General features: G+C 43.5%; 1 pseudogene; it reads left to right on the forward strand.

The window, feature by feature from the left end:
* LOC133618788 (oxysterol-binding protein-related protein 1-like) overlaps positions 1 to 10637 on the forward strand; it is a 46674-nt pseudogene that overhangs the window by 26533 nt on the left and 9504 nt on the right.

Here is a 10637-nt window from a genome sequence, read left to right on the forward strand (position 1 = left end):
TCAGCACTTACTCTGCCTTTATGTTGAATATAATGTTGTGCAAAAAATGTGAGTCGAGCTGCTGAGGATCATGATGTAATCCCACAACGCTGCTGTTAGTCAAATAATAGTTTTTTACAAAGCTGATATATGCAAAAATGATACTGCTTGTATTGCAATGATGAGCAGGAGAGTGGAGCAAACTGTGTCGCAGGAAGTGAAGCCTCATTGGAACACAAAGCTCAGGTGGGGTTTGGTGAGGCAGCAGGGAGGAGGCAGAGTCATTGGGGAGGTAGTTAAAGAGGAACTGGAGTTGTGTGTTTGTGTTGTGAACCGATGAGGCTGCTGCTTGCCCAGAACCGTGTATTTTTGGCATGATCCGCCATCACCTGCCCCCCGTTGTCTTCCCGCAGAGTCCGAGTCGGAGCTGTCTGTGAGCAGCTTCCTGTCAGTGGCCAGTAACTCCTGTGAAGAGGACGGCAGCGACACCCCCCTTCTCAACAGTCTCAGGGGGGCTGCCGGAATGTCAGGGGAGGATAACCATGACAACCAGAACAATGCCGCCAACAAGCGCAGGTGGGTCATGCTCCACTTATGTCATGCTTGTTTGTGTGTGTGAAGGATGACTGCTCGTCGCATGTGTTTATAAAATTATTTTCTAATCTGGTCATTTCAGTTTAAGTTTTTTTTTTTTTTTTGGCATAACTGTCTGATAACAGAGTAGCGTGCCTCAATTAGCAAGAAGAGAAGGCGTTACAGTATACCATCTTTCCATTCTGCTGGGTTTTTGTTTGTACCAGCACCCACTTCCCAGAGAATAAGCCTGTTTTGTTTTTCCTGCCCCGTCCAACTCTCCATAACCAGCCTGTGCTGGCTGGATGCTTTGCTGCTAGAAGAGGGGTCAAGCATTAATTTCCAACTCCGCTTCTCTTTCTTGGTACAACAAGTGAATTATTTAGCACGTTCTGGTAGGGACTGAGGCGTAACAGGAAAGGAGAACACGTTGACTATGCGTGTGTGTATATCAAACAAATGTATAATGTTGTTTTGCAAATTGGAATGCATGCATGCTGTGTTGCTTCACTCCAATTGCTTATATCCATCCATCCATCCATCCATCTTCTTCCGCTTATCCGAGGTCGGGTCGCGGGGGCAGCAGCCTAAGCAGGGAAGCCCAGACTTCCCTCTCCCCAGCCACTTCGTCCAGCTCTTCCCGGGGGATCCCGAGGCGTTCCCAGGCCAGCCGGGAGACATAGTCTTCCCAGCGTGTCCTGGGTCTTCCCCGTGGCCTCCTACCGGTCGGACGTGCCCTAAACACCTCCCGAGGGAGGCGATCGGGTGGCATCCTGACCAGATGCCCGAACCACCTCATCTGGCTCCTCTCGATGTGGAGGAGCAGCGGCTTTACTTTGAGCTCCCCCCGGATGACAGAGCTTCTCACCCTATCTCTAAGGGAGAGCCCCGCCACCCGGCGGAGGAAACTCATTTCGGCCGCTTGTACCCGTGATCTTGTCCTTTCGGTCATAACCCAAAGCTCATGACCATAGGTGAGGATGGGAACGTAGATCGACCGGTAAATTGAGAGCTTTGCCTTCCGGCTCAGCTCCTTCTTCACCACAACCACAATTGCTTATAAATAAAAAAATAATTATGTTTTTACAGTATTTAGCATATCTTAAGTTACATGTCAATGATGTCACCTACTGTAAAATTGGAAAAAGATGCCCGCTTTATGAAGATAACATGAAGTGGGCCAGAAGTGACTAAAAGCGCAGATGGAACCAAAGCTGCCTCACCGCCCGGCCTGTTTATTCAACAAAAATAATGGCTTGTTTATGGGTAGACACCATCTGCCTGCTGCACAAATATAACTGTAAAACCGCTCGTATGAGGACATTTGCAGGAGGCTGCCAGTGAGCAATTTCTTTGTTACACAAATGTGAGCAGATTTAAATGCAAAAAGGTCCAACATGCTCTGATGCAGTTACACAAATGTGTAACGACGTACACGGCCCGACTCTGGCTCATTAGCTTACAGGTGTCATGTGATATTGCGCAGCTATGTTACCTTCTTTGGAACTTTTAAAAATGCAAAACATGCAAATTAGTTGTTTCCATATAATCCCCCAAGGGTTAAACACTCTGCCTTGTTAGAGTAACTAGGTCGCTTCTCGTTATTGTGTATGTTCTCACCAAAACAGTATCTCATTGGTGTAGTGAATACCGTGGTATTTGTTTCTATGCTTTGGATGGACACCAACACAATACACACGTAACCTATGTTTTTTGTCCCCCTCTGTCTTTCAATAGAACATCCCTGCCGTCTCCCATGTTCTCCCGAAATGATGTCAGTATCTGGAGCATTTTGAAAAAATGCATCGGCATGGTGAGCGTAAACAAACATTGTCCTTCACTTTGATCCTCTTTCTGCAAACTAATGATTGTGCCTGTATCTTTATCAGTGTCATAATACCGTCTCCAATACTAACAAAGCCCTCGTCTGGGATGGAATTATTTATTGATGTAAAATACAGTGTGTGTGTGTGTGTGTGTGTGTGTGTGTGTGTGTGTGTGTGTGTGTGTGTGTGTGTGTGTGTGCGTGTGTGCGTGTGTGCGTGTGCGCGCGCATATCACAGTCGTGGTCAAAAGTTAACATACACTTGTGAAGAACATAATGTCATGGCTGTCTTGAGTTTCCAATAATTTCTACAACTGTTATTTTTTTGTGATAGAGTGATTGGAGCACATACTTGTTTGTCACAAAAAACATTCATGAAGTTTGGTTCTTTTATGAATTTATTATGGGTCTAAAAATGTGACCAAATCTGCTGGGTCAAAAGTATACATACAGCAACAGACTTTATAAAATTTTTTGATGTACAAAAGTTACAATCAAATTAACTTCATGGCATGGCCTCTTTAACTTCATGTAAGTGATTATGATTGAGGACACCTGTTGTCTTCTGAGCCCATCTAAATAGGGCTCATGTGATGCAGTCTTTAGACTCGGTTACAAACGCGACAATGGGAAAGTCAAAGGAACTCAGCACAGATCCGAAAAAACGAATCATTGACTTGAACCAGTAAGGAAAGTCACTTGGAGCCATTTCAAAGCAGCTTAAGGTCCCAAGAGCAACTGTGCAGACAATTGTTTGTAAGTATAAAGTGCATGGCACAGTTTTGTCACTGCCACGATCAGGAATAAAATGCAAGCTATCACTTGCTGCTGAGAGAAAATTTGTCAGGATGATCAAGAGTCAACTGAGAACCACCAAAAAGCAGGTCTGCAATGAATTGGAAGCTGCTGGAACACAGGTGTCAGTGTCCACAGTCAAGCGTGTTTTATATTGCCATGGACTGAGGAAGCCCTTGCTCCAGAAGCGACACCTTAAGGCTCGTCTAAAGTTTGCTGCTGATCACATGGACAAAGATAAGACCTTCTGGAGGAAAGTTCTGTGGTCAGATGAAACAAAAATTGAGCTGTTTGGCCAAAATACCCAGCAATATGTTTGGAGGAGAAAAGGTAAGGCCTTTAATCCCAGGAACACCTTGCCGACCATCAAACAAGGTGGTTGTAGTATTATGCTCTGGGCCTGTTTTGCTGCCAATGGAACTAGTGCTTTACAGAGAGTAAATGGGACAATGAAAAAGGAGGATTAACTCCAAATTCTTCAGGACAACCTAAAATCATCAGCCCGGAGGTTGGGTCTTGTGCGCAGTTGGGTGTTCCAACAGGACAATGACCCCTAACACACGTAAAAAGTGGTAAAGGAATGGCTAAATCAGGCTAGAATTAAGGTTTTAGAATGGCCTTCCCAAAGTCCTGACTTAAACCCCATTGAGAACATGTGGACAATGCTGAAGAAACAAGTACATGTCAGAAAACCAATTTTGTCAAGAGGAGTGGTCAAAAATTCAACCAGAAGCTTGTGGAAGGCTACCAAAAGCGCCTTATTGCAGTGAAACTTGCCAAGGGACATATAACCAAATATTAACATTGCTGTATGTATACTTTTGACCCATCAGATTTGGTCACATTTTCATCCATCCATCCATCTTCTTCCGCTTATCCGAGGTCGGGTCGCGGGGTCAGCAGCCTAAGCAGGGAGGCCCAGACTTCCCTCTCCCCAGCCACTTCGTCCAGCTCTTCCCGGGGGATCCCCAGGCGTTCCCAGGCCAGCCGGGAGACATAGTCTTCCCAACATGTCCTGGGTCTTCCCCGTGGCCTCCTACTGGTCGGATGTGCCCTAAACACCACCCTAGGGAGGCGTTCGGGTGGCATCCTGACCAGAAGCCCAAACCACCTCATCTGGCTCGTCTCGATGTGGAGGAGCAGCGGCTTTACTTTGAGCTCCTCCCGGATGGCAGAGCTTCTCACGCTATCTCAGAGCCCCGCCACCCGGCGGAGGAAACTCATTTCGGCCGCTTGTACCCGTGATCTTGTCCTTTCGGTCATAACCCAAAGCTTGTGACCATAGGTGAGGATGGGAACGTAGATCGACCGGTAAATTGAGAGCTTTGCCTTCCGGCTCAGCTCCTTCTTCACCACAACGGATCGATACAGCGTCCGCAGTACTGAAGATGCCGCCCCGATCCGCCTGTTCATCTCACCATCCACTCTTCCCTCACTCGTGAACAAGACTCCGAGGTACTTGAACTCCTCCACTTGGGGCAGGGTCTCCTCCCTAAGGAGGAGACCCTGGCATGACCATGGCACTCCACCCTTTTCTGGGTGAGAACCATGGACTCGGACTTGGAGGTGCTGATTCTCATCCCAGTCGCTTTACACTCGGCTGCAAACCGATCCAGTGAGAGCTGAAGATCCTGGCCAGATGAAGCCATCAGGACCACATCATCTGCAAAAAGCAGAGACCTAGTCCTGCAGCCACCAAACCGGATCCCCTCAACACCCTGACTGTGCCTAGAAATTCTGTCCATAAAAGTTATGAATAGAATCGGTGAAAAAGGGCAGCCCTGGCGGCGTCCAACCCTCACTGGAAATGTGTCCGACTTATTGCCGCCAATGCGGACCAAGCTCTGACACTGATCGTACAGGGAGCGGACCGCCACAATCAGACAGTCCGATACCCCATATACTCTGAGCAGTCCTCACAGGACTTCCCGAGGGACACGGTCGAATGCCTTCTCCAAGTCCGCATAGCACATGTAGACTGGTTGGGCAAACTCCCATACACCCTCAAGGACCCTGCCGAGAGTATAGAGCTGGTCCACAGTTCCACGACCAGGACGAAAACCGCACTTTTCCTCCTATCCGGTGAAGCATCCTCTCCAGTACACCTGAATAGACCTTACTGGGAAGGCTGAGGAGTGTGATCCCACGATAGTTGGAACACACCCTCCGGTTCCCCTTCAAAGAGAGGAACCACCACCCCGGTCTGCCAATCCAGAGGTACCGCCCCCAATGTCCACGCGATGTTGCAGAGTCTTGTCAACCAAGACAGCCCTACAGCATCCAGAGCCTTAAGGAACTCTTGGCGGATCTCATCCACCCCCTGGGCCATGCCACCGAGCAGCTTTTTAACTACCTCAGCAACCTCGGCCCCAGAAATAGTAGAGCCCCAGGAACTGCTTCTTCATAGGAAGACATGTTGGTGTGATTGAGGTCTTCGAAGTATTCTCTCCACCCATCCGCAACATCCGCAGTCGAGGTCAGCAGAACACCATCCTCACCATACACGGTGTTGACAGTGCACTGATTCCCCTTCCTGAGGTGGCGGATGGTGGTCCAGAATCACTTCAAAGTCGTCAGGAAGACGTTTTCCATGGCTTCCCCGAACTCCTCCCATGTCCAAGTTTTTGCCTTCTCCACTGCTGATCCCGCACACCGCTTGGTCTGTCGGTACCTGTCCGCTGCCTCCGGAGTCCTATGAGCCAAAAGAACCCGATAGGACTCCTCCTTCAGCTTGACGTTCCCAGCAGACCCTCACAATGCGTTTGGGCCTGCCAGGTCTGTCCGGCATCTTCCCCCACCATTACACATATATATATCTATATACACACATATACAATATATATATATACATACATAGATATATACCGTATTTTTCGGACTATAAGTCGCAGTTTTTTTCATGGTTTGCGACTTATACTCAGGAGCAACTTATGTGCGAAGTTATTAGCACATTACCGTAAAATATCAAATAATATTATGTAGCTCATTCACGTAAGAGACTAGACGTATAAGATTTCATGGGATTTAGCGATTAGGAGTGACAGATTGTTTGGTAAACGTATAGCATGTTCTATATGTTATAGTTATTTGAATGACTCTTACCATAATATGTTACGTTAACATACCAGTTGGTTATTTATGCCTCATATAACGTACACTTATTCAGCCTGTTCACTATTCTTTATTTATTTTAAATTGCCTTTCAAATGTCTATTCTTGGTGTTGGGTTTTATCAAATAAATTTCCCCAAAAAATGCGACTTATACTCGAGTGCGACGTATATGCTTTTTTCCTTCTTTATTATGCATTTTCAGCCGGTGCGACGTATACTCCGGAGAGACTTATAATCCGAAAAATACGGTATATATGTACATATATGTGGTATGTCAAACTAGTTTTCATTGAGGGCCACGTTGCAGTTTTGGCTGCCCTCAGAGGGCCGGCCGCTTGTACCATTAATAAAAGAAACGTACATGTATAAGGATTAGCCGCATGTTATTGTCACACGATTACCTATGCATTTGATTAGTAAATGTAAATTTTACCTACACTGTAAGAAAAAAAAATCTGGGGATTTTGCGGTCAAAAAATGGCAGAATTTTACCATAAAATCTACAGTGAAATGAATGGTCACACTCTATTTCACTGTATAATTCTGGTGATTAAGCTGCCAGTTTTGTTAGTTTTTTTGCATAAAAAATATGGTTGCTGTTTTCAGTGTTTTACTGTAAATGTAAAAATGGTAACACCGTTTTTTTCTAATGGTAGGATTTTGAAGACCGAGCTGTTTAAAAAAAAAAAAAAAAAAAAAGTATATTGTCATGTTTACAGTGTACAATTTGATGGATAACTTGCTGTGAAATCATTAGGCTAAGTAGATATTTACCCCAAAAATGTTTCGAACGTATGATAATATAATAACTGTTGTTATAATATGTCTATTTTTCTGTCAAAATAGGAAATGAAAGAAAGGTAAAGTACTTAGTTGATGCATATTGTTTCCAAGCTTGAGCCTTGAGTTTGACACCTATGCACTAGTGACACACATTTGATATTCACTGCTCCACACTGTATGCCAGTAATTATTTTTAATGTGCACAATTGACTCTAACAACCCTATGATATACCTTTTATTTGAGTATCAAAAACAGGCATTTGTATGGATGCGTCCATTTCTGGGGGTAACAATAACCCCCGAGAACAGTGGGCATCTAGTATCTACTTATGTTTCATTGTTCACAAACATACTGTGTTCACAAGTAAAGGTGCAGCAACAGTACTTTAGCACATTATACATTGTCCCGGTGGCGTCTCTCAGGAGCTGTCCAAGATCGCCATGCCGGTGATATTTAACGAGCCGCTGAGTTTCCTCCAGCGATTGAGCGAGTACATGGAGCACACCTACCTCCTCCACCAGGCCAACGCCAGCACAGACTCTGTGGAAAGGATGAAGGTGCACACGCTCTTCCTATTCAAACCTTGCATGAAAAGTATGACTGACGGAAGTTACTTCCAGCATGACCATGTGTGTCTTGTTTAAATGTGGTTCACTTCTTTTTGCACTTGTACAACAAATAAACAGAAGTATGCGACACATCTGAGGTTCCACTGTGACCTAGCGGTCTTATTTACCATGAGTTATGTAATCTTTTGCACACGCTGTGCAGTGTGTTGCAGCTTTTGCCGTGTCAGCCGTAGCATCGCAGTGGGAAAGGACCGGGAAGCCCTTCAACCCCCTGCTGGGTGAGACGTACGAGCTCGTCAGGTGAGCTGGACTCACAGGTGTGTGAGAAGATACTGGTTTAAAACAAAACAATCGCTCCTGCTCCACCAGAGACGACTTGGGCTTCAGGTGGGTGTCGGAGCAAGTGAGCCATCACCCTCCTGTCAGCGCCTTTCATGCCGAGGGCCTCAAGGACAATTTCGTCTTCCACGGCTCCATCTATCCCAAACTCAAGTTTTGGGGTAAGAGCATAGAAGCAGAGCCCAAAGGAATCATCACGCTGGAGCTTCCCAAGTGAGCGTCAACAGCTATTTGTTGTCTCTTCTCTCTGCTGCTTCTCACCACTTTCTGTCTCCCTGCAGGTACAATGAAGCCTACACCTGGACGAACCCCACCTGCTGTGTACACAACATCATCGTGGGCCAGCTCTGGATCGAGCAGTACGGCAGCGTGGAGGTGGTCAATCACAAGTAAAGACTGCCGCACACCCACACAGCATTAGAGGAGAAGTGATGTTGAGTAATTGTGTGACAGGACCGGAGAGCGATGCAGTATGACCTTTAAACCCTGTGGTGTCTTTGGCAAGGAGCTTCATAAAGTGGAAGGATACATCCTGGATAAAAGGTATCATTGTCTGTTTAGTTCTGCTGTATGTATCAACATGTACACACAATTCAACATGGGGTAATTGCCAAAAAAGTTTTTAAAAATATATAATTTCGTATACCGTATTTTTCGGAGTATAAGTCGCACCGGCCGAAAATGCATAATAAAGAAGGAAAAAAACATAAGTCGCATTATTGGGGGAAATTTGATAAAACCCAACACCAAGAATACACATTTGAAAGGCAATTTAAAATAAATAAAGAATAGTGAACAACAGGCTGAATAAGTGTATGTATATGAGGCATAAATAACCAACTGGTATGATAACGTAACATATTATGGTAAGAGTCATTCAAATAACTATAACATATAGAACATGCTATACGTTTACCAAACAATCTGTCATTCCTAATCGCTAAATCCCATGAAATCTTATACATCTAGTCTCTTACGTGAATGAGCTAAATAATAATATTTGATATTTTACGGTAATGTGTTAATAATTTCACACATAAGTCGCTCCTGAGTATAAGTCTATACTCTATGAAAAAAACTGCGACTTATAGTCCAAAAAATACGGTAATAACCTTCTGTTGACATTTCATTTTATTTATTTATTTTTTAATTGAACAATGTACGTACAAACATATATTCTCAATGTACATAAAAGCCAAGGCACTTTCAACAAATCTCAACAATTTCAAACAACCATCAAGTTGAGCAAATATTGTTTTTCGCAAAACATGTAAAGGAAAGAAAATTAAGCAAATACAAATAGAATATAAAAATAACAATAAATAATAATAAAAAAATAGGATAAGATACACTCAGTGGCCTAGTGGTTAGAGTGTCCGCCCTGAGATCGGTAGGTTGGGAGTTCAAACCCCGGCCGAGTCATACCAAAGACTATTAAAATGACTCATTACCTACCTGCTTGACACTCAGCATCAAGGGTTGGAATTGGGGGTTAAATCACCAAAAATGATTCCCGAGCGCAGCCACCGCTGCTGCCCACTGCTCGCCTCACCTCCCAGGAATGAACATAGGGATGGGTCAAATGCAGAGGACACATTTCACCACACTTAGTGTGTGTGTGACAGTCATTGGTACTTTAACTTTAAACTTTAAAAATTCAAACAGACAAACAAGGCTAATCTAAATCACTGGAAATTTCTGTAATAACGAACTCAATTTAAGGACTTTTGTATTTTTAATAATTTTCCAAGATTTAATGGATAATTTTAAAATAAGCCAATTACAAAATGTAGGTTTTACTTTCATAAATCGACATTTATGTGGAAACATTTTTGCTTCGATCATCATATAGTTGACAAACATTTCATTTTTAAAATGTCTTCAAAGCCAAACGTGACATAAGTTCTTAAAGTGGAACTGCACTTTTTTGAAAGTTCACAATCATTATGAAAGACGTGACAATAGATGTATATTTTTTTATGCATTCTAACTCGTAAATAACAGAGCCAATGGTCCTCTATTCCGCCCATAAAACCCAATAAAAAAAATATCCATAAAGCGCCAACAATGCTCCATTTACATGTAGTGACTTGAATATTCAAGTATTAGGGATATTGTTATTATAAGCGCTAACACAGACAAACTATTTATAGCGTCGCCATGATCACGAACTTGTGTGCCAATGTTGACATGATCGACTGATCAGCTGCTATCTCGCTTTCTTGCTCGTCAAACTTCATTGTATGTCATAAATCATGTATCTCACCTGGATAGTAGAAGGACGAGGATGTAATCCGACAAGTTGGTACACTTTGATAGCTACTTTAGAACCAGAAATGGCAAGAATGACACAAAAAGACGCTTGGTTTCATTCTCCTTTTCTTTGCGAGGAATATGAGTCATTCATCTAAATGAGAATATATGAACATCCTAGCAATCGGCATCCTAATGACAGCAGACCTTGTACAGTATGTATTGTTTTATTATGTTTGTTGGCACTCATTAAGTCTGCAGTGACTAATAATCAGTGATGAAGTAAAGAAAAGCAACATTTGTGATGCATTTTTTAAATTTAATGCACTGTGTATGTGTAACACCTAAATATTAGATATTATAAATGTTACTACATGACATATATACTTACATCATGTATATAAATCC

This window comes from Nerophis lumbriciformis, linkage group LG19 (assembly GCF_033978685.3).
Source record: "Nerophis lumbriciformis linkage group LG19, RoL_Nlum_v2.1, whole genome shotgun sequence".
Taxonomy (NCBI): Eukaryota; Metazoa; Chordata; class Actinopteri; order Syngnathiformes; family Syngnathidae; genus Nerophis; species Nerophis lumbriciformis.